The sequence below is a fragment of the Phascolarctos cinereus genome, unplaced genomic scaffold (genome assembly GCF_003287225.1).
Source record: "Phascolarctos cinereus isolate Bilbo 61053 unplaced genomic scaffold, phaCin_HiC Scaffold_2;HRSCAF=192, whole genome shotgun sequence".
NCBI lineage: Eukaryota > Metazoa > Chordata > Mammalia > Diprotodontia > Phascolarctidae > Phascolarctos > Phascolarctos cinereus.
The window spans coordinates 109607363-109629808 of record NW_027555625.1 but is presented as its reverse complement, the minus strand read 5'-3'; positions in this window follow the sequence as shown (position 1 = coordinate 109629808).

Genomic DNA, 22446 nt, shown 5'->3' with positions numbered 1-22446 from the left:
AGTATCTCAGCCTCGAGTTGAGTGGAATGGACAAAGCCTTGTCCCTATGCCTTTACCCTCTGATGGAGAGTGGGCAGAGGTTGCTGTGGGGCTACATGGTGGAACTGGTTCAGGCAGCAATGAATCATCAAAAGTGTGTGGCTGCCCAGAACACAACCTGGTAGAAGAAGACCAAGAGGAAATCAGAGTGTGTTGGCATGGAAATGTGCCTAAGGGAGAGAGGATATGCACACCTCTGGAGTACGTGTGGATGTGTGTGAGAAAGAGAAGCAGAGGACTGAATTTAAAAATGGTGATACTCCCTCCCCCCCCATCAAATAACCCATCAGAAAGGCTTTCAGTTTTTGTTAATTGTGAAATGAAGTTCTTCTGGGGACAGAAATCTTTCTCTTTGTTTTCTTCTTCTTCTTTCCCGTTTACTCTGTGCCTCCTCACCCCAACCTCTCCTACTGTCTCCTCTTGGGGGAAGTACACTTACATCTTCGGAAATTCAATTTCCCTAAAAAACAGGCTGGGCAAAACCATTTGTTTCTCAAAGTTCTGGAGACTGAAAGAGATTGATAAACATAATAGCTAGGTGGTACAGTGGATAGAGCACCAGGCCTGGAATAAGGGAGAATTGAGTTCAAATCTGGCCTCAGACACTTTACTAGCTGTGTGACCCTGGGCAAGTCACTTAACCCTGTTTGCCTCAGTTCCTCATTTGTAAATGAGCTGGAGAAGGAAATGTCGAACTACTACAGTATCTGTGCAAAGAAAACCCCAAACTTGGCCAGGAAGAGTTGGACATGATTAAAATGGCTGAACAACGAACAACAAAATGCTAATGAATTCATTGCAACCCCCTTACTCAGTAAACTCCAATGGCTCCCTATATGCCTCCAGAATCCACATAAAATGCTGTTTGGTATCAAAGCCCTTCATAACCTAGCCCCCTCCTATCTTTCCAGTCCCTTTTGTTGCTCAGGGTTCTTTGAGGTAGGTAGGTGCCACTATTACAATCCTCTTTGTCAGACCAGGAACCACTCAGAGTTCCAAGCTTCCGAACAGACCTACCAAAGATGCTTAGACATTTCCATGCTTACAAGCGTGGATTGGGATATTTTAATGTGCTAAAGTTGATCAGATCATTGAAGGTGTTATGTTGGGAAGCCAGATGCAAATGGAGGCTACTTACTTTGAAAAAGTTCCTGATTTGTATAAGAATATGAATTCTATAGAAAAAGGGGTTTATTATCCCAATCTCCTGAGTATAGAAGTATAACAGTAGTGTGAGATTTGTCATGTTACAGACATTGACACAAAGTACAAATATTGTAGGTTGCAAATAGTTTGTGGACAAGGTCACTTTCAATTCAATTCTGCAAGCATTTATTAATCACCTACTAGGTACAAAAGGATAGAGCCCTGGACTTGGAGTTTGGAAGACCTAGGCTCAAATCAGCTTAGACCTTGCTGGGTTAGCCTGGGCAAGTCACTCCCTTTGAGCCTGTTTCCTGGCCTGAAAAATGAGATTATAATCGTTGCACCCTCCTATCTCAAAGAGTCATTATGACACTCAGGTGAGAAAGTATATTTCAAGCAGTTCACAAACCTTAAAGAGCTATAGAAATGTCAGCGATCATTCCAATTAGCCATTCAGCACCTTCATATTCTACCTTCTGTCGCCTGTTCAGATTCCACCAGCTTTCTTAAGAAGTAGGTCCATCTCTTCCTTGTTCTTTTAGCTCTGAGCAACAAAAAGGACTTATTATTTCAACCTTTTCCTTGGCTGACTTTCTGGATTCCTTTATTCACTCAAGAAATATTTATTGAACAGTGTATAAAACAAGTATTATGGGAGAGTTTCTAAGAAATCTCATCCAGTCAGTCAATAAACATTTATTAGATTGCCTACCAGACTGAAGGTCTACAGAGCCATTGTGCTGACATCACTGTTCTCCTGTGAAACCTGGACAGTCTACCAGCATCATGTCAGGAAACTGAATCACTTCCATTTGAATTGCCTTAGGAAGATGCTGAAGATAAGGTATGCTGAGGACACTGAGGGCCTTTCTCAAGCTGAACTGTCAAGCATTCAAACTCTACCACAGAGGACCCAACTCCAATGGGATGGCCACGTTGTTGGAATGCAAAATGTACATTTGCCTAAAAGACTATTTTATGGAGAGCTCATACAAGGCAAGTGCTCACATGGAGGTCAGAAGAAGCAATACAAGGACACTCTCAAGGTCTCTCTGAAGAACTTTGGAACTGATTGTGTGACATGGGAGACACTGGCACAGGCATGCCCTCATCAGAGAAGGTGCTGTGTTCTATGAGCAAAGCAGAATTGCAGTAGCTCCAAAGAGTTATGAGATGCATAAATTTAGAGACATCTCCCCACCAAATGTTCATATGGACTATCTGTACCTGACTTGTAGTAGAGCCTTCTAGCTTGTATTGGTCTGATCAGCTACAGCTGGACACATTGTTCCTTGACCCCATCATAGTGATGTCATTTTGGTCCTCTTCAAGAACGAAGGGCAGCAACAACTAAGTGCTTACTGTGTGCCAAGCACTTAGCCAAGTTCTGGGGTTACAGAGAAAGGAAAAGTTAGTTCCTGTTTCCAAGGAGCTCACAGTCTGATGGGGGAGACAACATGTAAACAACTATTATGAACAAGCTATATATGGGATTATAACACAATATCTCTAAAAAGAAATTCATTTAAGAGAATTCAAGCCTTAAGCAGTAGCAAAACTATAGATTTGCTTTCTCCTTTGCCCCAAGCTCACTTCCAAAGTCTATCTATCAGGATGCCATTAGTCTTACGGAACAATTCCATTGCAGCAGACATTGAGAACAGTCTCTATGGTTAAGTAGGCATTAGACGTTTCAGTCCTCAGTTTTCTTGATGTGTGGCTAATTCCTCCTGCTCCAGGATGCCATAACAATCTGTACCAAAGAGATAGAGATGTTTGGAAAGAGGCCAATAAGTTTGCAAAAGGTAAAGGAACTATCTGAGACCTAAAGTTAGTTGGGCCATAGCTAGCTAAAGATGGGGAGAAATGTAGCTCAGTAGTTATAATTTAAAACCTTCCTATTTGAACAGGTGAGCAGTAAACTGTTAGAGTGTCCTATTGTCTTTACATTCATTACTTTAATTTTGTAACTGATTTTAAGCATTTTACAAATCATTTAATCTATCAGCAAGTATAAGCCCTACCATAATGCCAGGCATTATGCCAAAGAGAAGACCTAAAAAGTTCTTGCCTTCAGGGAGCTTATAGTCTAGCTGGGAAAAACAACATGTACATGTATAGAAATATAGAAAATAGATACAAGATGATTTGGGGGGGGAAGTATTAGCATATGGGGGATCAGAAAAGGCTTCACATAGAAGATGGTGATTGAGGTGAACCTCAAATGAAATTAGGGATTCTGAGAGATGAAGGTGGGGAGAGAGTATATTCCAGGTCTGGGGGACAGCTAATGCAAAGACTGGGAGGGGAATGATGAAGTTAGCTGTAAAGAACAATAATGCATAGCGAGAAGTCCAGTTATGTGGAGGGTAGTAATGTGTAGTAAGGCTGGAATGGTACTTGGGGGCCAGGTTGTGAGAGGTTTGAAAGGCCAAGCAGAAGAGAGAATATTTGATCCTAAAGGTAATACGGAGCCATTATAGTTCATTGAGTAGAAGCATGTGATTGTGAAGTATGGATTAGAGCAATAAAGAGACTCAATTATATGCCAGAGGTTATGAGAGTGGTGGCTGTGCGGATGAAGAGAAAATAATGGCTCTGAGATGTGTAATGGAGATAGAAGCAAGATGTGGTAATTGAGTAGGTATTTGGGATGGATGAAAGTGAGGGGTCAAGGACAATTGGTTGTAAACCATGTGGCTAAAAGGTATCCACTACAAAATTAGTGAAGCTAATAGAGAGAAAGAATTCAGTGTAGGACTTACTGAATTTGAGGTATCTATCTCAACTGAGGGAGGTGTCTCGTTCAAAATGTCCAGAAGGCACTTAGCGATGTGGGATTAGAGCTAAGAAAAGAGAGTATGGCTAGACCTGGGAGTCATTAACATAGAGATGATAATTAAACCCATGTGCATCGATGGGGTCACTGAGAGAGCTTATAAAGTGAGGAGAGAACAGGGCCCATAGTTGTAATTGATGACCCAGCAAAGGAGACAGAGAAATGAATGGTCAGGCAAATAAGAGTATTACTATAAGGAATATAAATAAGAGGAAAACTATGAGAGAACAATGTCATGAAAATCCAGAGAAGACAGATTATCCAGGAAGAGAGAGTGATCAACAGTGGCAAATACTACAGAGAGGTCAAGAAGGACAAGGAATGAGAAAAGGCCATCAGATTTGGTAATTAAGAGATCACTTACAACTTTGGAAAGGGCAGCTTCCTTTGAGTGATGGGGTTGGAAGCTAGATTTGAAAAGGAAGTGAAGGCACTGAGTGTGGGCAGCTCTTTCAAGGGGTTTGCTGGAGGAAGAAAAGGGAGAAATAGAATGATCACTTGATAGGATGATAGAGTCTATTGAAGGCTTTTTTTTTTTAAGTATAGGAGAGATGTATGTTTGCAGGCAGCAGGGAAGGAGCCAGTAGGTAGGGAGAGACTGAAGGTTATGGAGGCAGCCTGCTGGAAAACATGGGAAGGAGTCAAGGAGGTACATATGGAAAGGTTGGCTTTAATGAGGAGACCAGACTCCTCTTTATCTGGGGAGATCTGGAGATGCTGTGAGATGAAGTGAAGGGGAAAATAATGACTTGTTAATATTTTTAGCACAATCAATATTTTGCACTGTTTTCTTAGAGTTATAAATGGTTCTTTCTTAAAAAGATACACATGCTTTAAAAAATTTTCTGTCTTCTCAAATGAGATCCAGGGACTGCTTATTTATTTAATTTTGGCAAGGAAATATATGGTCAGCCTTACAGTTGAAGTCAATGAGAAATGAGCACTTAGTCTAAAATCAAACTTTGCTAGAACCCAAGGGTTTCTCGAAGTTAGGACTACCTGTAGGGTTGTGAGTATGGCACAGTATTGATGTTCAGAAACCTTCAAAGAGCAGCTGGCTCCTTAAGAGGCATTGGGGCCCCACTTGAGCCTCTCTCCTACCCCCTTGGTCCTTATCTAGATGATTAAGGACTACTATGCCAGTCCTTGTGGCTTAATCAATAGCTCAATACCATATGCAGATGTGCAATACACTCCATGCTGGATTGTGAAACAAAATCTCAGCATTTTCTTCTTGCAAATACCCTAAGTGCTGTGTGATCCTCAAGGAGATAGTCAGCTATGCCCTAATCATTTGAACTCTGCAGAAATGTGCCTGATAATAGCAACGCCATTATTTTAAAGATACTAATGTTTAATGTACAGTAATGAGGCCCCTAATGAGTGTCCAAGTGAATGATGTGAACTTCGGTGTGCCATCCCCAGAGGCACAGAAAGTATTGGTCACTCTGACACCAAATACAGACACAGAATTACAATGACATACAGCATATGTCCCTTAATTTTAAAAAATAAAATGTTTGAGAAGGACTGAGGACTCACCAGCCTTCCTCCCTGTCACTTTGTTTTCAGTTTGTCTTGAAACCCATTCATTCTGAGTGTGAGTGTGTGTGCACAGGTGCTTGTTGGGGGAAGCCAGAAGCCAGGGCTCATGGTGGGTCTCTGTGAACTCATGACAGTGCAGAAAAACAAGCATCGAATTTTTAAATGGGGGAAAAAATCAGAAAAAAAGGCATGCATAAAGGATTTATCCTTTCCATGAAAAAATTGATTAACGAAATCTACTATGAAGGGGGTGTCATGGCCTTTAAATATTAGATTTCATTACTAAGTAGATAGTAGGCTTCTGAAAGGGGATACATCACCTCTACCTGCTCTTATGGACACAAATATTTCATGCCCTTGCAATGATCAAAGATGCAAATGCCTTAGGTAAGAGAATCAGTGGCCAGGTGAAACATTTTGCTGAACAAATACATTGTCAAGAAAGGGCTTTTGCTGGTAAAGGGGACAATTGCCCTTGAGGAAAATGGGAATGAAAGGATAGAGAAAAGAAGTGTATGTATATATATATATATATATATATATATATATATATATATATATATATATACACATATATATATATGTATATATATGTGTATATATATATATATGTATATATATATACGTATATATATGTATATATATATACATATATGTGTATATATATATATATACACACACATATATATATATACAATGTGTGTATGTGTGTGTGTGTGTGTATATATATATATGTGTATATATATATATATATATATATATATATATATATATATGAGAGTATTTGTGTGTGCACGTGTGCATACCATGTGACCTAACTTCACATTAAGCAAACAAGACAGATCCCTTTCATGAAAGGTCAGTATGAGTTTCCTATTTCTATATATTATATTGGCACTAGCTGGACATCTTGGGGACACAGTTCACATTTGAGTGTGCAGCCAATCAGTTGCTTAAGATATGAGAGAGAAAGAATGAAAAAATCTCTGGTTATGAGGCCATATATTCATTAAGAGTAAGATTTTGTCACATTATCATTTTTTCCCCCTAGAGGGTAACTCCAGTTGGTTCTGAATTTCAGAGTTATTGCTCAGTTGTTTGAGTTGTGTCCAACTCTTTGTGACCCGATTTTAGGGTTTTCATGGCAAAGATACTGGAGTGGCTTGCCATTTCCTTCTCTAGCTCATTTTACAAATGAGGAAACTGAGGCAAACACAGTTAAGTGACTTACCCAGGGTGAGCCAGCTAGTAGGTGAATGAGGCTGCATTTGAACTCAGGGCTTCCTGACTCCAGGGCCAGCGCTCTATCCGCTGCACCACCTAGCACACTAATTTCAGAGAGGGTAAAAATTTAATAATAATAGCTTGTATTTCTATAGTTCCTACTATGTGCCTAGCATTTAAGTACTTTACAAATATTATCTCATTTGATCCTCACAACAACCCTGGGAAGTAGGTGCTATTATTGTCCCTATTTTGTAGATAGGGGACTGAAGCAAATGAAGGTTAAGTGACTTACCCAGGGTCAGCCAGCTAGTAAGTGTCTGAGGCCAGATTTGAACTTCGGTCTTACTGATTCCAAGCCTAGGACTCTACCTATCCACTGGGCTGCTTAGTAAACACCCACTGTGTGCAAAACACTGTGCTAGGGGGCTGGGAATGCAAAGATGAAAACTGACAGTAATTCAATAGTCTGATGAAGGTGGGGGGAATGCTACATGCATAAGTAAAATACAATGCGGGATCAGATCTCTGGGGCTAAAAGAGAGTTCTGAGGCCATCTATGTGATAGGGCCAAAAAGAGATCTGGGAATTTCTGAGGAGGCAAAGAATACTTTTACCTGAACAGGGAAGAAGAGGAGAAGCTTCCAGGTGCCTAACCTGGACCTTGAAGAAAACCCTTAAGGCAGCAAAGGAAACCTGAAGCAGCAATCTGAAAGAAATGTAATCTATAAGTTCCATTTTTCCTGTGTGACAAGTTAATAATTACAGAGCCCCAGAATGATGTGATTCTGTAAGATGTCTTATTACGTCTCAGGTACTATGGCACCTGAACGTGAGGCCTGGGTCAGAGCCAGGGAGTGAGGTGCCTGGGCCATTCACCTGAATGCAGCTGTCAGAGAGTTTCCATCTTGACTTTGCGGCATCTATTTAGGCTTTACTCACGGCAAATGGAAACCTACTTCTAATTGGGAATAATTAAAACCTATACGGTTTATCTCCTCTTAGGCACTTAACTTGAACTTGGTCAGCAGCATTGTCAGAACATGAAATGAGGGCTGCCTATATCCATGTAAATGAGCTGGTGGAATCTTGCCCACTTAACCATTTCCTTTCTCTCCTCTATTTCCCTTTAACTCCTTAGTCTGTCTCTCATAACCCTTTTCTAAACTGGTAGACTTTGCCTGTGATCATAAAAATTCCTAGTTTTATCTTTGTTACTGAAGGCTAAAATGATTTGCTATGTATATTTTATATGAAAATGTGTTTTGTTTATAGCTCCCACAGTCAGGGCCCTTTTTCCCCCTAATAAGCTCATGTCAGAACTCCAAAGTGAGTTTCCCTTAATGGTAGCCTAAAGGACATATTTTGTAAAAATGAAAAATGAACATATTATTTATATATCGATAGCACAGAAAGCATTGATCAATGCAAAACAGGAGTGGCTTTTGTTTCTTTTTCTTCCCCTTTTTTCCTCCCTCCCCCCTCCTCCTCGCTCGACCCTTACTTCAACTGTTCCAAAAGGGAGAGCTAGCTTGCCCTGGTCAGGCAGTGCTGGGATTCTGTCTTTAATATGGAGCCTTCAACGGTTGAGCCTACAAAATGACTCTCTGACAGCCAGCCATTAATTACCATCATCTGAGTCTAATTCATTCATCCCTTTCCCTCTCATGTAGAGGGACAGCTAGGGCTGAGGGCACTCAGGGAAATGTAGGCATGATTCCATATTCTTTATGCAGAGAGGGCTGCCTGCGACTTTGTTGGATGCAGGGGCTTTAATTGAATTGGCTTGCCAATAAAGCTGTTGTCATTCAGTAAGTGAATTTGTTGTACTACTCGAACTGCAGCTGCTGCAGACAGCCCGGAATTTCCTGAAGGCAAGCCAGCCCCTCTGCTAGCCTAGCTTTAGCCTTTTGGATTGATCCTGAAGGCCTTAGAGGATGCCCCTTTTGGGGGGCTGGATTTGGCCCTCATTCAGATTCCAGGAGTAGATGGTGGACCCAGTGGAGTCTGGCAGTGGGCAATTGTGTAGAGCAGAGAAGACCCCAGGGGTGAGGAGTACCCAGCCCACTAAGATGGTGTGTTATTTCAATCAACAGACAGACGCTGACCTTGGTTACTGCAGAGCTAGTCATGATATAGAACACTTTTACTTCCTGTGGTTAAAAAAAAAAAAGAGAAAAATATCACAGTTCAGATATTTGCAGAGTCCTGTTTAAGAAGTCCGACATTTAGTGAGAAAACAGGGCAGCATTAAAATTGACATTTGTAATAGAGAGACCATTTGGCATGGAATGTTCCACCTTCCCTTCTGATTATAAAACATAGGAAGATTGACAAGTGGTTCCATTTATGATGGCTCCAAAGTGACATCAAGATGAGCTAAAGTTTTTGAAGGGCCATAGGACAACTAAAAGCAATTCTTCCTTTGAGCACATAGACGTGAATTCACACACCTATATAGAGTGGGTGTCATTGAGGGTAAGGGCTCAGCAGCAGATTTTAGGACTTTTTTGTATTTTTAAAATTTAAATCACTAAAGTCTCTCTTTAGGCACTTCAGTCAAGAAATTTCTATCCCTGTAATTTGAAATTTTGGAGGGGAGCAGCATGGCATAGTAGAAGGAACACTGGACCTGGAGGCAGACTTAATAGTTGGAGTCAGAAGACCTGGTTTCGAATCCTGACTTTCTCTCCCTTACTACCTGTATGACCTTGGGCAAGTCATTTACCTCTATGGACCTCACGTCCTCATCAGTAAAATGAAGGGATTGGTTTAGATAACCTTTAAGGCTTCTTCAAGTTCCTCTAACTTGGATTTCAGTCTCTGTGCTTCAATTTGTAAGCCCCGTGACCATGAGAAGATCACTCGACCATTCTAAACCTTGATATCTTTAACTGTGAAACGGGGATAATACTTAAGGATAATAGGGATAATCATATTTGCATTAACCACTTTAGAGGATTATTTTGAAGAAATTACTTTGTAAGTGGAAAATTATTATTATTATTATTATTACTATTTCAACTTTAATGCTTCCAAGATTTGTAATTTCACTAGTGTATTTTCTCACACAAAAATGGACATGTATATGAAAACAAACATCTAGAGGCACTGGAAAAAGTGCTAGACTTGGAGTCAGAGGGTTCAAATCTTACCTTTGCTATTTTTTGACCTGTGTGACCTTGGTCAAGTCACTTAACCTCATCTGCAAAGTGAGTGGGTTGAACTAAATGACTTCTCAGGTCTCTTCAAGTTCTGAATTTATGATCCTATCAGAGCATAAAATGACTATTAAAAGTATTATAGTTTAGCAGAGGATCTTCAAGAGCCACTCTACCTGAAAAATCCATTGCCCTATGATTAACCTGGTGGTAAGTCCCACAATGTGGTAGAGTGGTTACCGAGCCAGACTTGAAGAGAGGAAAAGCTAGATTCAGGTCCTATCTCTGACATATACTGAACCGTGTGACCTTTTCTGAGAGCATCCTGCTCATCATTCTTATAGCACAATAATATTCCATCACAATTACATATCACAATTTGTTCAGCTATTCCCCAACTGATGGGCATTTCCTCAATTTCTAATTTTTTTGCCACTAGAAAAGATGCATATATAGATCCTTTTCCTTTTTGCTTTTCTGTTTTCTTTTTCTCTTTTGGGATGTAGACCTAGTAGTGGTATTGCTAGGTCAAAGGGTATACATGATTTTATAGCCTTTAGGCATAATTCCCAATTGCTCTAAAGAATGGTTGAATCAGTTCACAACTCCACCAATAATGCATTAATGTCTCATTTTTCCCATATCCCTCCAACATTTATCATTTTCCTTTTCTGTCTTAGTAGCCTATCTAATAGGCATGAGGGAGTACCTCTGAATTGTTTTCATTTGCATTTCTCTGATTAATAGTGATTTGGAGCATTTTTTTTTCATATGGTTATAGGTGGCTTTGATTACTTCATCTGAAAATTGTTCATATCTTTTGATCATTTATCAATTGGGGAATGGCTCTTATTTTAATAAATTTTACTCAGTTTTCTATATGTTTGAGAAATGAGGCCTTTATCAGAGAAACTTGCTTCTGATTTTTTTCACAGTTGCAATTACATTTCCCTCCATCTTATTTCCCCCTCTGTTTATTTTATTCTCTTTCTCCTTTCACTCTGTCCCTCCTCAAAAGTGTTTTTCTTCTGACTACCAACTCTTCCAATCTGCCCTCCCTTCTATTACCCCCTCCTATTTCTCTTACTCCCTTCCCCTGCTACTTTCCTGTAGGGTAAGATAGATTTCTATACGCAACTGAGTGTTTATGTTATTCTCTCTGAGTCAATTCCATTGAGAGTAAGGTTCACTCACTCCCTCTCACCTCCCCCATCTTCTCCTCTACTGTAAAAGCTTTTTCTTACCTCTTTCATGTGAGACATTTGCCCCCATTCTACCTTTCTTTTTCTCCCAGTACATTCCTCTCTCACGTCTTAATTTATTTTTAGATATCATCCCATCATATTCAACTCATACCTGTGCCCTCTGTCTATATATACTCCTTCTAACTGCCCTAATAGGGAAAGTTCTTATGAGTTCCAGGTGTCATCTTCCCATGTAGGAATGTAAACAGTTTAACCTTATTAAGTCCTTTATAATTTCTCTTTCCTGTTTACCTTTTTATGCTTCTCTTGAGTCTTGTATTTGAAAGTTAAATTTTCTATTCAGCTCTGATCTTTTCATCAAGAATGCTTGAAAGTCCTCTATTTCATTGAATATCCATTTTTTCCCTCAAAGGATTATACCCAGTTTTGCTGGGTGATTATTGGTTGTAATCCTAGCTCCTTTGCCCTCCAGAACACCACATTTCAAGCCCTCTAATCCTTTAATGTAGAAGCTGCTATATCTTGTATCATTTTGACTATGGTTCCATGATACTTGAATTGTTTCTTTCTGGCTGCTTGCAATATTTTCTCCCTGATCTGGGAGCTCTGGAATTTGGCTGTAACATTCCTGGGAGTTTTCATTTTGGGATCTCTTTCAGGAGGTGATCAATGGATTCTTTCAATTTCTATATTACCCTCTGGTTCCAGAATATCAGGACCGGTTTCCTTGATAATTTCTTGAAAGATGATGCCTAGGTTCTTTTTTTTTTATCATGGATTTCAGGTAGTCCAATAATTTTCAAATCATCTCTCCTGGATCTGTTTTCCAGGTCAGTTATTTTCCTAATGAGATATTTCACAGTTTTCAATTTTTTTTTCATTCTTTTGGTTTTGTTTTATTGTTTCTTGATTTTTCATAAAGTCATTAGCTTCCATTTGCTCAATTCTAATTTTTAAAGAATTATTTTCTTCAGTGAGTTTTTGTACTTCCTTTTCCATTTGGCAAATTCTACTTTTTAAAGAGTGTTTTTCTTCAGTGAACTTTTGTGCCTCTTTTTCCATTTGGTCAATTGTGCTTTTCAATGCATTTTTCTCTTCACTGGTTTTTTGTACTTCTTTTACCATTTGGTCTAGTCTGTTTTTTAAGGTGTTATTTTCTTCAGTATTTTTTTGTCTCCTTTGCCAAGCTGTTGACCTTTTTTTTTATAATTTTCTTGCATCACTCATTTCTCTTTCTAATTTTTCCTCTACCTCTCTCATTTGATTTTCAAAATCCTTTTTGAGCTCTTGCGTGGCCTGAGACCAATTCATATTTGCTTTGGATGTAGGAGCTTTGACTTTGTTGTCTTCTTCTGAGTGCGCATTTTGAACTTCCTTGTCACCGTAGTAACTTTCTATGGTCAGATTTTTTCTGTCAATTTCTTGACTTTTAACTCTTTGTTAAAGTGGGGCTCTGCTTCCAGGGTGGAGGGTACACTGTCCCAAGCTTTAAGGTTTTTGTGCAGCTGTTTTCAGTTCTTACACAGTGGTATGATCTAAGGAGATTTCTTTACTACTCTCCTGACCTGTGCTCTGGTCTGTGAATGATCACATGCACTCTTTTCTGCCCTGGAATTGTGATGAGGGTCTCTGCTTCACTATGGCTGCAAACTCTGGTGTGCTAGCACTCCTCTTTGCCCTGGGAGTGCCACCCACGACTGTGACCTAGATCTGAGTATGGTCAAAGCAACAGAGTCCTGCCTCAGTGCTGACAAAGAGACCCTTGTAATCTCCTTCTGATCAGTTGTTTGACCCCCTTAGTTGTTCAACCCCCTTACCATCTATTGGCTGAGAGCTCCAGAAGCAGCCACTGTCTCTGCAGATTCAGTGGATCCCAAGACCTATCTCTTGTTTGCTGGGTCTGAGTCTGTGCTAGTGCTACCTGTGTTGAACTGTGTTCTACTCTCACCTAGTTGTGATACACCTTTCCTGCCGACCTTCTAAGTTGTCTTTGGCTGCAAAATTATTTCACCTGTCCATTTGTGAGTTCTGCCACTCTAGGAATTGTTTTATGGCATTATTTAAAGATGTTCAAAGGGCTTTTGGGGAGAAATCAGATGAGTTGCTGCCTTTTCTCCACCATCTTGGCTCTGCCTCCCTGCTGAAAACTTTTGACAAAATTGCATATCCTTTCTGTTAAAAACATTACAAACCATAGGAGTAAGCAGGGTGGAGCAAGGATGTCCATTATCACTGACATTATTTATTTATTATACTAGAAATGCCTACCTATAGCAGTAAGACAAGATGATGGGATTGAGGAACTATTTATAGGCCAAGAGGAAATAAAGCTATCATTTTTTGTAGACAGTAACATCTTCTATTTAGAGAACTCTGAAGAACCAACTGAAAACTAATTGAAACAATTCATAACTGCAGCAAAGTTGCAGGATAGAAAATAAAACCACGTAAGTCATCAGCTTTTCTATATATTAACAACAAAACTCAGCAAGTAAAGAGAAAAAGACAAATTCCATTCAAAATAATGATAGATGTATAAAATATTTGGGATTCTGCCTACCAGTACACATATAGAAACCATATGAATACAAGTATAAAACACTCTCTACAGAAACATAGATATAAATAACTGGAGAAATGTTTATTGTTTTTGGTTAGATTGTGCCAATGTAATACAAATGAACATATTACCTAAATTTATTTATTCAGTGCCATACCAACTAGCCAAAGGATTACTTTATGAAGCTAGAAAAATAAATTCATCTGAAGTAACTAAAGGTCAAGAATCTCTGGGGAAAATGAAAAAAAAAAAGAAGAAAGAGGGGCTTAGCCGTACCAGATCTCAAACTATATTACAAAGCAGTAATAGTGAAAACTATTTTGTATTGGTTAAAATATAAAAAAAAGTTAATCAGTGGAATTGATTACATACACAACAAATTGAAGCAAATGAATATAGAAACATATTGTTCAATAAACTCTAAATACTTGGGCAAGGACTCATTATTTGACAAACATCTGGGAAAACTGGAAATCAGTCTGACAGGAATTAAGCTTAAAATAGCATTTCACTCCATATACCAAGACAAGTTCCACAGGAATATATGAGTTATTTATAAAAGGTCACATCATAAACAAATTAGAGGAGCATGGAAAGAAATTGCTTTCATAACTATGGAAAGTAGAAGATTTCATAGCCAGAGGAGAAAAATCACAGAAAATGAAATGGATCATTTTGATTATATAAAATTGAAAAGGTTTTGCATTTTTATTTTACAATTTTCTTTTTTAGTGTTATCTTCCCCTGGTTTTAAAAAATCAACACTTTCTTTTATCATAAAAGAGACTGGGAAATGTTCTACATTTCCTGTATTTATCAATAATCTGTGTAACCAAGATTATTTGATCTTGGAAAGCTTGTAAGAATTCTACAGTACAACCTTCCCCGAACCAACTTTTTGAAAATATGCTAATTCATTGATGACAATATCCTACTTCTTCCAATATTGCTCTATTTAAGTTATTAATTTCCCACTATTTCAATTTTGAGAATTTATATTTTTCTGGATATTCATTTTAAAAAGGCACTTTTTATTGACCCTAAGCTTTCTATATCAGCAAAATCCCATCTTTTCAAAGTGAGTATTTTATTGGTATTCCACCCAACTTTGTTTTTTTGAACTTGTGGTTGCACTATATACTTTATACCATTTTCAATTTTAATTTAGCTGTATCTTTTTATATCAGACATGCTTCTTGTAAATAATGTATTGATAAGTTTTGTTTCTTGATCCTATCAGTAATACCCTCCTAAAAAATTAGGTGAATTGAGATTGTCTGTGTTTGCTATCATTTCCCTTTAATTTTTTTTTTCATTGTTTATGATGTCAAAAGAATGAGGTATATTTTGATCTTTTAAAACTATTGCAATTATTAGAACTCCTAATTAAAACAAATTGTATTTCTGATGTTTAGACTATTCAACCTTACATGTCTTTGAGGCCCTTTTGTGTTATAGATAAAGGAGTTTTTCCTGTGAGATTGCCATTCTTTTCCTTTTTTCCTTTACTTTTTGTCATTTTTGGTTTTCTTCTCTGTTTAATATCCGTTTATCAGTAAATATACATACATTTTAGTGTTCTTTCTCTTTTTGTGCTTATCATAATATGCATATTTATTCCAAACACTAGTTTCATTTCTATTACAATTTTTAAATGTACATTCTTTTTCTTATTTCTATTCTCAAATGGTTATGTGATTTCATCAATTTGGATGTTCCCTCCAATGATATAGATCATGACCCTCATCCATCCCTGCCCATCTTGCATAATGTCTTCTAATAAGTTTTCATTAGAGGATCCAACCCAATTTGTATCTATTCAAAACATATAATCTATGCGATCTTATCTTGAAGTAGCATGAGGCTTTTAGTACATTATTATTATTTAAGTGTATCATCTATGTAGCTATCAATGCAATTTTTTTCTATTAGTGTTTTTATTTGTTATTTCTGTTGACATATTATTTTAGTTCTTGTCTATCATTGAAAGAGATGCTTGTTTTAAAACTTTATGATTGTATATTCAAGGTATGCAATATTTGAGTTCAAATTTAAGATGTGGATTTCAGTTCAACTTTGTTGTAATTGAAAAGTATCATATTATTTTAAAAAGCATTTAAAATATATAGTTTCTTTTTTCTTTCTCAATGAGGGTAGAATTTTTTCTTTCCTTTATAACATTGTAGTTTCTCAATTATTTTCCTCAGTGAATCATATTTTGGCTTTCTTATTGCTGATGTTCTCATTTTATGCATTATCTCTATTTGCCTAGTGTTACTTTGTCTTGTATACTGTGGTAAAATTTTTTAAATTAAATTTTTGAATATGTAATAAAGCTTTTATTTTTTGCATCTTTTGATATCTGAACATATCTAGTGTTTTTGCTTTTTGCATTGTTATCCAAATATATTATTTTCTTTTGTTATATCATATGGTTTCTTTTAATTTGTTATAATTTGCATTTACTTTTCAGTTTTGTCTTTGGTATTGCTTGACTTCATTTATTATGCTATTTGAAACTTCCATGTATGTTTTTAGTACTTGAATATAATTTTATGAATCCCCAAGTTTTCCTTTCATCTCTTTTTGCTTATGTTTTTAAAAATAAAAAGAATACTACTTTAATTATTTTAATATATTTCTGATTTAATTTAATTTGCCCTTTGGAATTTTTCCCTTCTTTCCATTTGTGTTTCAACTTGAATGTCTAAAAAAAAATTGTCCCTTAAGTTTTTAATATTGCACGATTTCTCTACTGAGTCATTATCTTAAAAAATACTTTTAATTCATTCTACTATTCTGGTTTGGGAGTGGTTGAAGAGGCAAATTTCAAGGTTATAAACTGGGTGAGAACTAAAGATTCAGAGACCACTGAGGGCTCTGTTAGTGGTGGTAGCAGGAAAAATAGGTAATCTGTCCAGGACTACAGCAGGTGAAGAATGGTTATCTCAGTGTTAAATTCTTTGCCAAGGTAAAAAATTGTCTAGGAGACCTGGGCAGCCTGGTCAGGATGGAAGGGTGGCCCAGGAAAGTCTGAACCCTTTGTCTACTTTCTTGAGAGATGAAAAAGCTTACAGGAAGGAGGAAGAAGTGTTTGCTTCTGGTCTTGTGAAGGGAGCTGTCCAGAGCATCCTAAGGCTTTCCTTAGGGAGCTATTCAGAGCAAACTAAATCTTTCTCAAGGAAATGCATAGAAAATATAGGCTCGAAAAGTGCCAAGCAGAAGACTCAGTAGCTTTCAGCCCTTGCTGGGGACTACTTTAGAGTGGGAATAAGAGTGGGAGGTTGAAGAGTAGAATTCTCATATATTATGGGCGGTTTAGGAATAGAAAGGCAGGCAAACAATTCCTCAGACTTAGGTCATCTCCACTTAAGGGTGGGGGGTGAACTTCTCCTCAGTCTAGAATTGAGGTGAGGAAGACAGAGACTTCCCTACTTGGGGACATTCATGATGCAGGGTGTTGTTTCTAGACCTGAATGGCCATGCTCAAGCAAGGCCTGCATGTATGGCAGGAGTTGAAGTGAGAAAAGACCTCAAACTTATAGCCCATCAGCCCACACTGGGAGGGAGACAAACATTTAGATGACTTTCACCTAGGGTATTGAGATAGGGTAACATATATGAATCAGTGCAGGCTTGCATAGAGTACATGGAGGCATTGTTAGGTAGCAGGATCAGGCAGGTTTTTTTTTAGAAGGAGGATGGGGCTAGGTAATGGGGTTAAGTGACTTGCCCAGGGTCACACAGCTAGTAAGTGTCAAGTGTCTGAGGTCAAATTTGAACTCGGGGCCTCCTGACTCCAGGGCCAGTGCTCTATCCACTGTGCAATCTAGCTGCCCCTAGGATCAGGCAGTTTTACAATAATGTTTACAGTCATAAGCATAATCAGTTCTTCAGCTGATATTTTTTTCTCAAGGGATTTTATTTTTTCTATTCTGTATGTTCATCTTCCCTTTTTGGTGGAACAGGGAGTATTTTTGAATCAGTGAGAGAATTAGGGCAGAACTAATCACCTTACCTTCTCTCATTGCTGGTGTCAAACTCAAGTAGAAATGGATCTCTTCAGGCAGCATATTAACTTAGAAAACCACAAATTAACATTATTTATATTTATTTTGTTAAACATTTTCAAATTACATTTTAATTCAGTTTGGGCTGGGTACACTTTGGAATGAGTTGTGAGTTTGAGACTTCTGCTCTACTCCATCATTTTCTTTTCTTTTCCTTTTTTTTTAAACTCTATCATTTTCTAGGAAGACCCTCAGTTATACATCTAAGGCTACTGAGAAAGTCTGGTTTAACGGGTAGAATACTGGACTGTTATCTCCCTCATTAGACTATAAACTCTGTGAGGATATGGAGTGTATGTTGCCTCTTTTGTATCCCCAGTGCTTAGCACAGTGCCTGGGACATACTAGGCACCTAACAAATGTTTATTGATTTATTTATTTTGTGATTCTGGATAAGTTAGTTCTCCTGTCTTAGCCTCAGTTTCCTCATTTATAAAATGGAGATAATACCTATAATACCTCTCTCACGGGGTTTTTGTGAAAATCAAATGAGATTATGTGTGTATATATATGTATGTATATATATACATATATAAATATATATGTATATATATGTATGTATATATATGCATATATAAAATATATAAAGCATTTTGCCAACTTTAAAGTGCTATATAAATGTGAACTATCATTATTACAGTATTTTTCCTGACCTACTGCCATCTTGAATCTTGGCTGAAGGACAGTAACTATAGCTGCAAAGGCCATTGGGAAGGAAGGGAGGCCATATGCCATTTTGATAACTTCCTTTCATGCCCTTTGATTGTCCTTACTTTATGTATAGACATCTGAGCATATGCAATTTATTCTTTGCTCTCTACCTGTTTATTATCTCTTCTGAATTATTGGTCCTTTTTACAGAAACTCTTCTTCCTTTATGATGCCTACTAGTCTCCATGGTACGAAGTTTGGAAGCTATATATGAGTAGTCTCCTCCCTCCCCCTTCATTTTTAGTTTAAAGACCTCTTGATCAGAATCTGGGAAACTTTTGTTCTTTTATTCCTCTCATTAGGTACATTCCATTCCTGCTCAAGGGCCCATCATTCCTATATTTTAAGCCATGGGGCTCAGAAATACAAATCACATTCTTAGAGGGCTAGCTTCTTGACTAGGTATTTACTTCTCTAATGCTCCTCAGTTTTTTTGAAGCTCCTGCCTTCAGTGAGCAGCTAGGATGAAAATACCACTTATAGTCCTTCTTGACCTCTGAAGTTTTGTTGAAGATTTCATCATCTGCAGTCCTGCCTTGTAGATTACTTTGGGCAGGATCAATAATGATTTGAGTCACATGAATCACGGGTAGTTTGTAGAGGTTTTCAGCTCTGATATATCTTAGGAATTTTCCTGTCATGTCCTGAGTATAAACTCCAGGAGGACAACAGATTTCTCAGTTAGTTGTTCATGTTCATAATATGAGGTCATGGGACCAAATAAGGAGCAGTGGAATATCAAATGGTGTTCCTCATAGTAACTGGTGTTTCTCTGAGGAAGACACTGCATAGCTCTATGACTCTTACTTATGGACTTAATCTCTTAAAATTCATGAAAAAATCTAGAAGGGATGGCCTAGATAAGAATGCTAGCATTTTGTTTCAAAATGGTAGATGGATACATGAATCCAATGTAACGTTTGTCTTCAGTTCCTTATAGATAACAAAATGATTTTCCTAAAGCACAGGTCTGACCATGGTGTTTCCCTCCCCCGCTTTCACTCAATAAACTCCATTGGTTCCCTATAACTTTTAGGATCAAATATAAACTTCTTTGTTTGGCATTTAAAACCTTCTTTCGGCCCCCATTTCTTTCTGGCTTCCTTTAAGACTCAGCTCAAACTCCATCCTGGCAAGAAGCCTTTCCCATTTCCCCTTCTACTCCCCCTATTTCCCATCCCCTTCTCCCCTTTTGCATTGTACGTATCTTGTATGTACATAGTTATTTGCATTACAGTGCATTACATTATAATGCATTACAATGTGAGCTCCCTGAGAGCAGGGACTATATTTTTGCCTTTATTTGTATCCCCAGCACTTAGCACAGTGCTGGGCACATAGTAAGAATTTAATAAATACTTGTTGACTGACTGACTCTATTCTTTGACTCCTAAACCCCAGATCTTGTCTAAAATTATTTCAAAAATTATGAAACTTTATGCTACTTTTTAAAAAAAAATTTTTCCCTTCCAGGAGAGTCCTGAAAAATGGTGTTTTTTTTTTAAGTTCCTTAGAATGAGGAAGCTCTCTGAGTGTTCTCTGTTGAGTCTCAGGTCTTGTTCTTTTGGGGACTAAAGGTTCTTTCACACGCAATATGAATATTCTTCAGTGTCAAAATCAGTTAATAAGACAGTTAATTGTCATCCTAAGCAAAGTTAAAAATGATGAAATCCTTTGACATGTCATAGCAACACACCGAACAATTATAGGGCATTGCACAGTTGGTTTTTAATTTGTGACTCTTTGGGGTGACCTGGGTCTTTTCCTATTCTGACTCAGTCTCTGGACTCCTTTGATAGAGAATGTTGCAACGTGTCTTCCCGAGATCTAGAATTTCCACTTTGTTTCCCACACTTGGCAAACACAATCCACCAGCTAGTTACTAAGCCTCCAATGATCCTTTTCTCCTGGTCAAAGTTCTTACTCAAGTTGCTCCCAGATATTGAAACTGATTGATAGCATATCTCAACATGTTCTGTGCTCTCTGATTACATGTATGTTGCCCTTTTCAGCTGGTGATGTTTCTACCTTTATTATATTTGCCTACCACATATTTACAGTTGTGTTGCAGGTAGGTGCTAAACACACATATGAAGTTTTTCACAAATCTCAACTTTCTTTGTACAAAAACATATTGAGATGTATCAATTCTTAACTTTACAGATTTTCTTTTCTTCGAGTGCCTACTTTGTACAGCACACTATGTTTAGTGCTGTAGGGCACACAGTCTTTGGTCTCACAAGTGCTTACTATCTGGTATGACAGATAAGAAAATATACATAAATAACAACAGCAGAAGGTGACTATAAATGACAAACCACTAAAGAGGTATGAGCAAAGCAATGTGGTCTGCGGGGAGAGAGAAAGAGTGATCAAGCAGGCAGATTTCAAGAGATAGGTTTCATAGAGAAAAATACTAGCTAGCATTTATATAATGCTTGCTATGTGCTGGGTACTGTGCTAAGTGCTTTATAATTATTCTCATTTGATCTTCACAACAACTCTGGGAAGTAGGTACTACTATTATCCTCATTTTACAGATGAGGAAACTGGGGCAAACTGAGATTAAGTGACTTGTCCAGGGTCACATGGCTAATAAGCGTCTGAGGTCATATTTGAACCTGGGACTTCCTGGCTCCTAGGCCTGTTCTATCCACTGCGCCATTTTGAACTGGGCCTTAACTGGTGGGCACCAATTTGGAAATATGGGGAGGGCATTCATTTGGAGAAAAGAACATGAGCAAAAGGTGTGGAGGGGGGGAGCTGAGACATGATGGGGAAATACTGAGTAGTTCAGTTTGGTTGGAGGTTAGGGTGCACGTAGAGGAGAAATGAATGAGAAGTGTAGAAAGACTAGGGGCCACATTGTGACTAGGCTGGGACCATTTTGTACAAGGCATCTCACGCCATGCTGAAGAATATTTATTTGATAGGCAATGGGAAGTCACTGAAGGTCTTTTAGCAGAGGAAGGACAGGATTAAAATTATTCATTAAAAAGATAAATCTAGCAATAGTGTGGGGTTGGGAGAGAAGAGTGGATATCTCTAGGGCAGGTGAGGGACTAAAGCGGGGTGAGCACAGGAGAAATTAAAAGGAGAGGACAGATGAGGAAGAGAAAGCAGAGCTAGAGTCAATAGTGTTTGGCCACTGACGAATGTAGGTGTCCAGGAAGAGAAAGAGAATCAAAGGGTAGTGTGAGGTTTCAAGCCTGGTTACTTCTGGTTATTAGTCATTTAGGGATGGTTATTCAGGGTATGAATGAGCCTCTTGTCTACCCAACTACCATTTACCTAGCTTTCGCCTTCTCTTCATTGCCACCAAAAAAAAAGCTAGGGCCAGGAGAGGAGGCAATACTCAAACGACAAAAGATAGCTGCTTTGGGGATCTGATACAAAGGAGTGGTCAAGGAAAGAGATGGAACAGATGTCAAAAGGTGGGTATTGGAAGACAGCCTATGAACTTGATGACCTTAGCCTTCTACTTCTTATTTGCAAAACAAATTAGTAGGGTAAACAAGACTGTTTTCTATTTGGGAGTCAACTATTTTCCAGTTCTAGGATAGTGGATAGAGAGCTCCAGTCTTGGGATCAGGAATGCCTCTTGGACTTGTTGGCCGTGTGACTCTGGGTAAATCACAGAACTACTCAGTTCCCAGGTAACTCTAAAACTCTCAGAGCAGGTGCCAACCTGCATTGGTAGAATTAGTGCCTTCCAGAGCAGCTAGGTGGTGCAGCAGATAGAGCACCAGCCCTGGATTCAGGAGGACCTGAGTTCAAATGTGGCCTCAGATGCATAACACTTACTAGCAAGTCACTTAACCCCATTGCCTAGCCAAAAAAAAAAAAAAAGAAAAGAAAAGAAAAAAAAAGAATTAGTGTCTTCCCTGGAAGTTTTTCATACCAATGAAATCAGACTACCAGGCCAGAAAAAAAAAGAAAGAAAGAA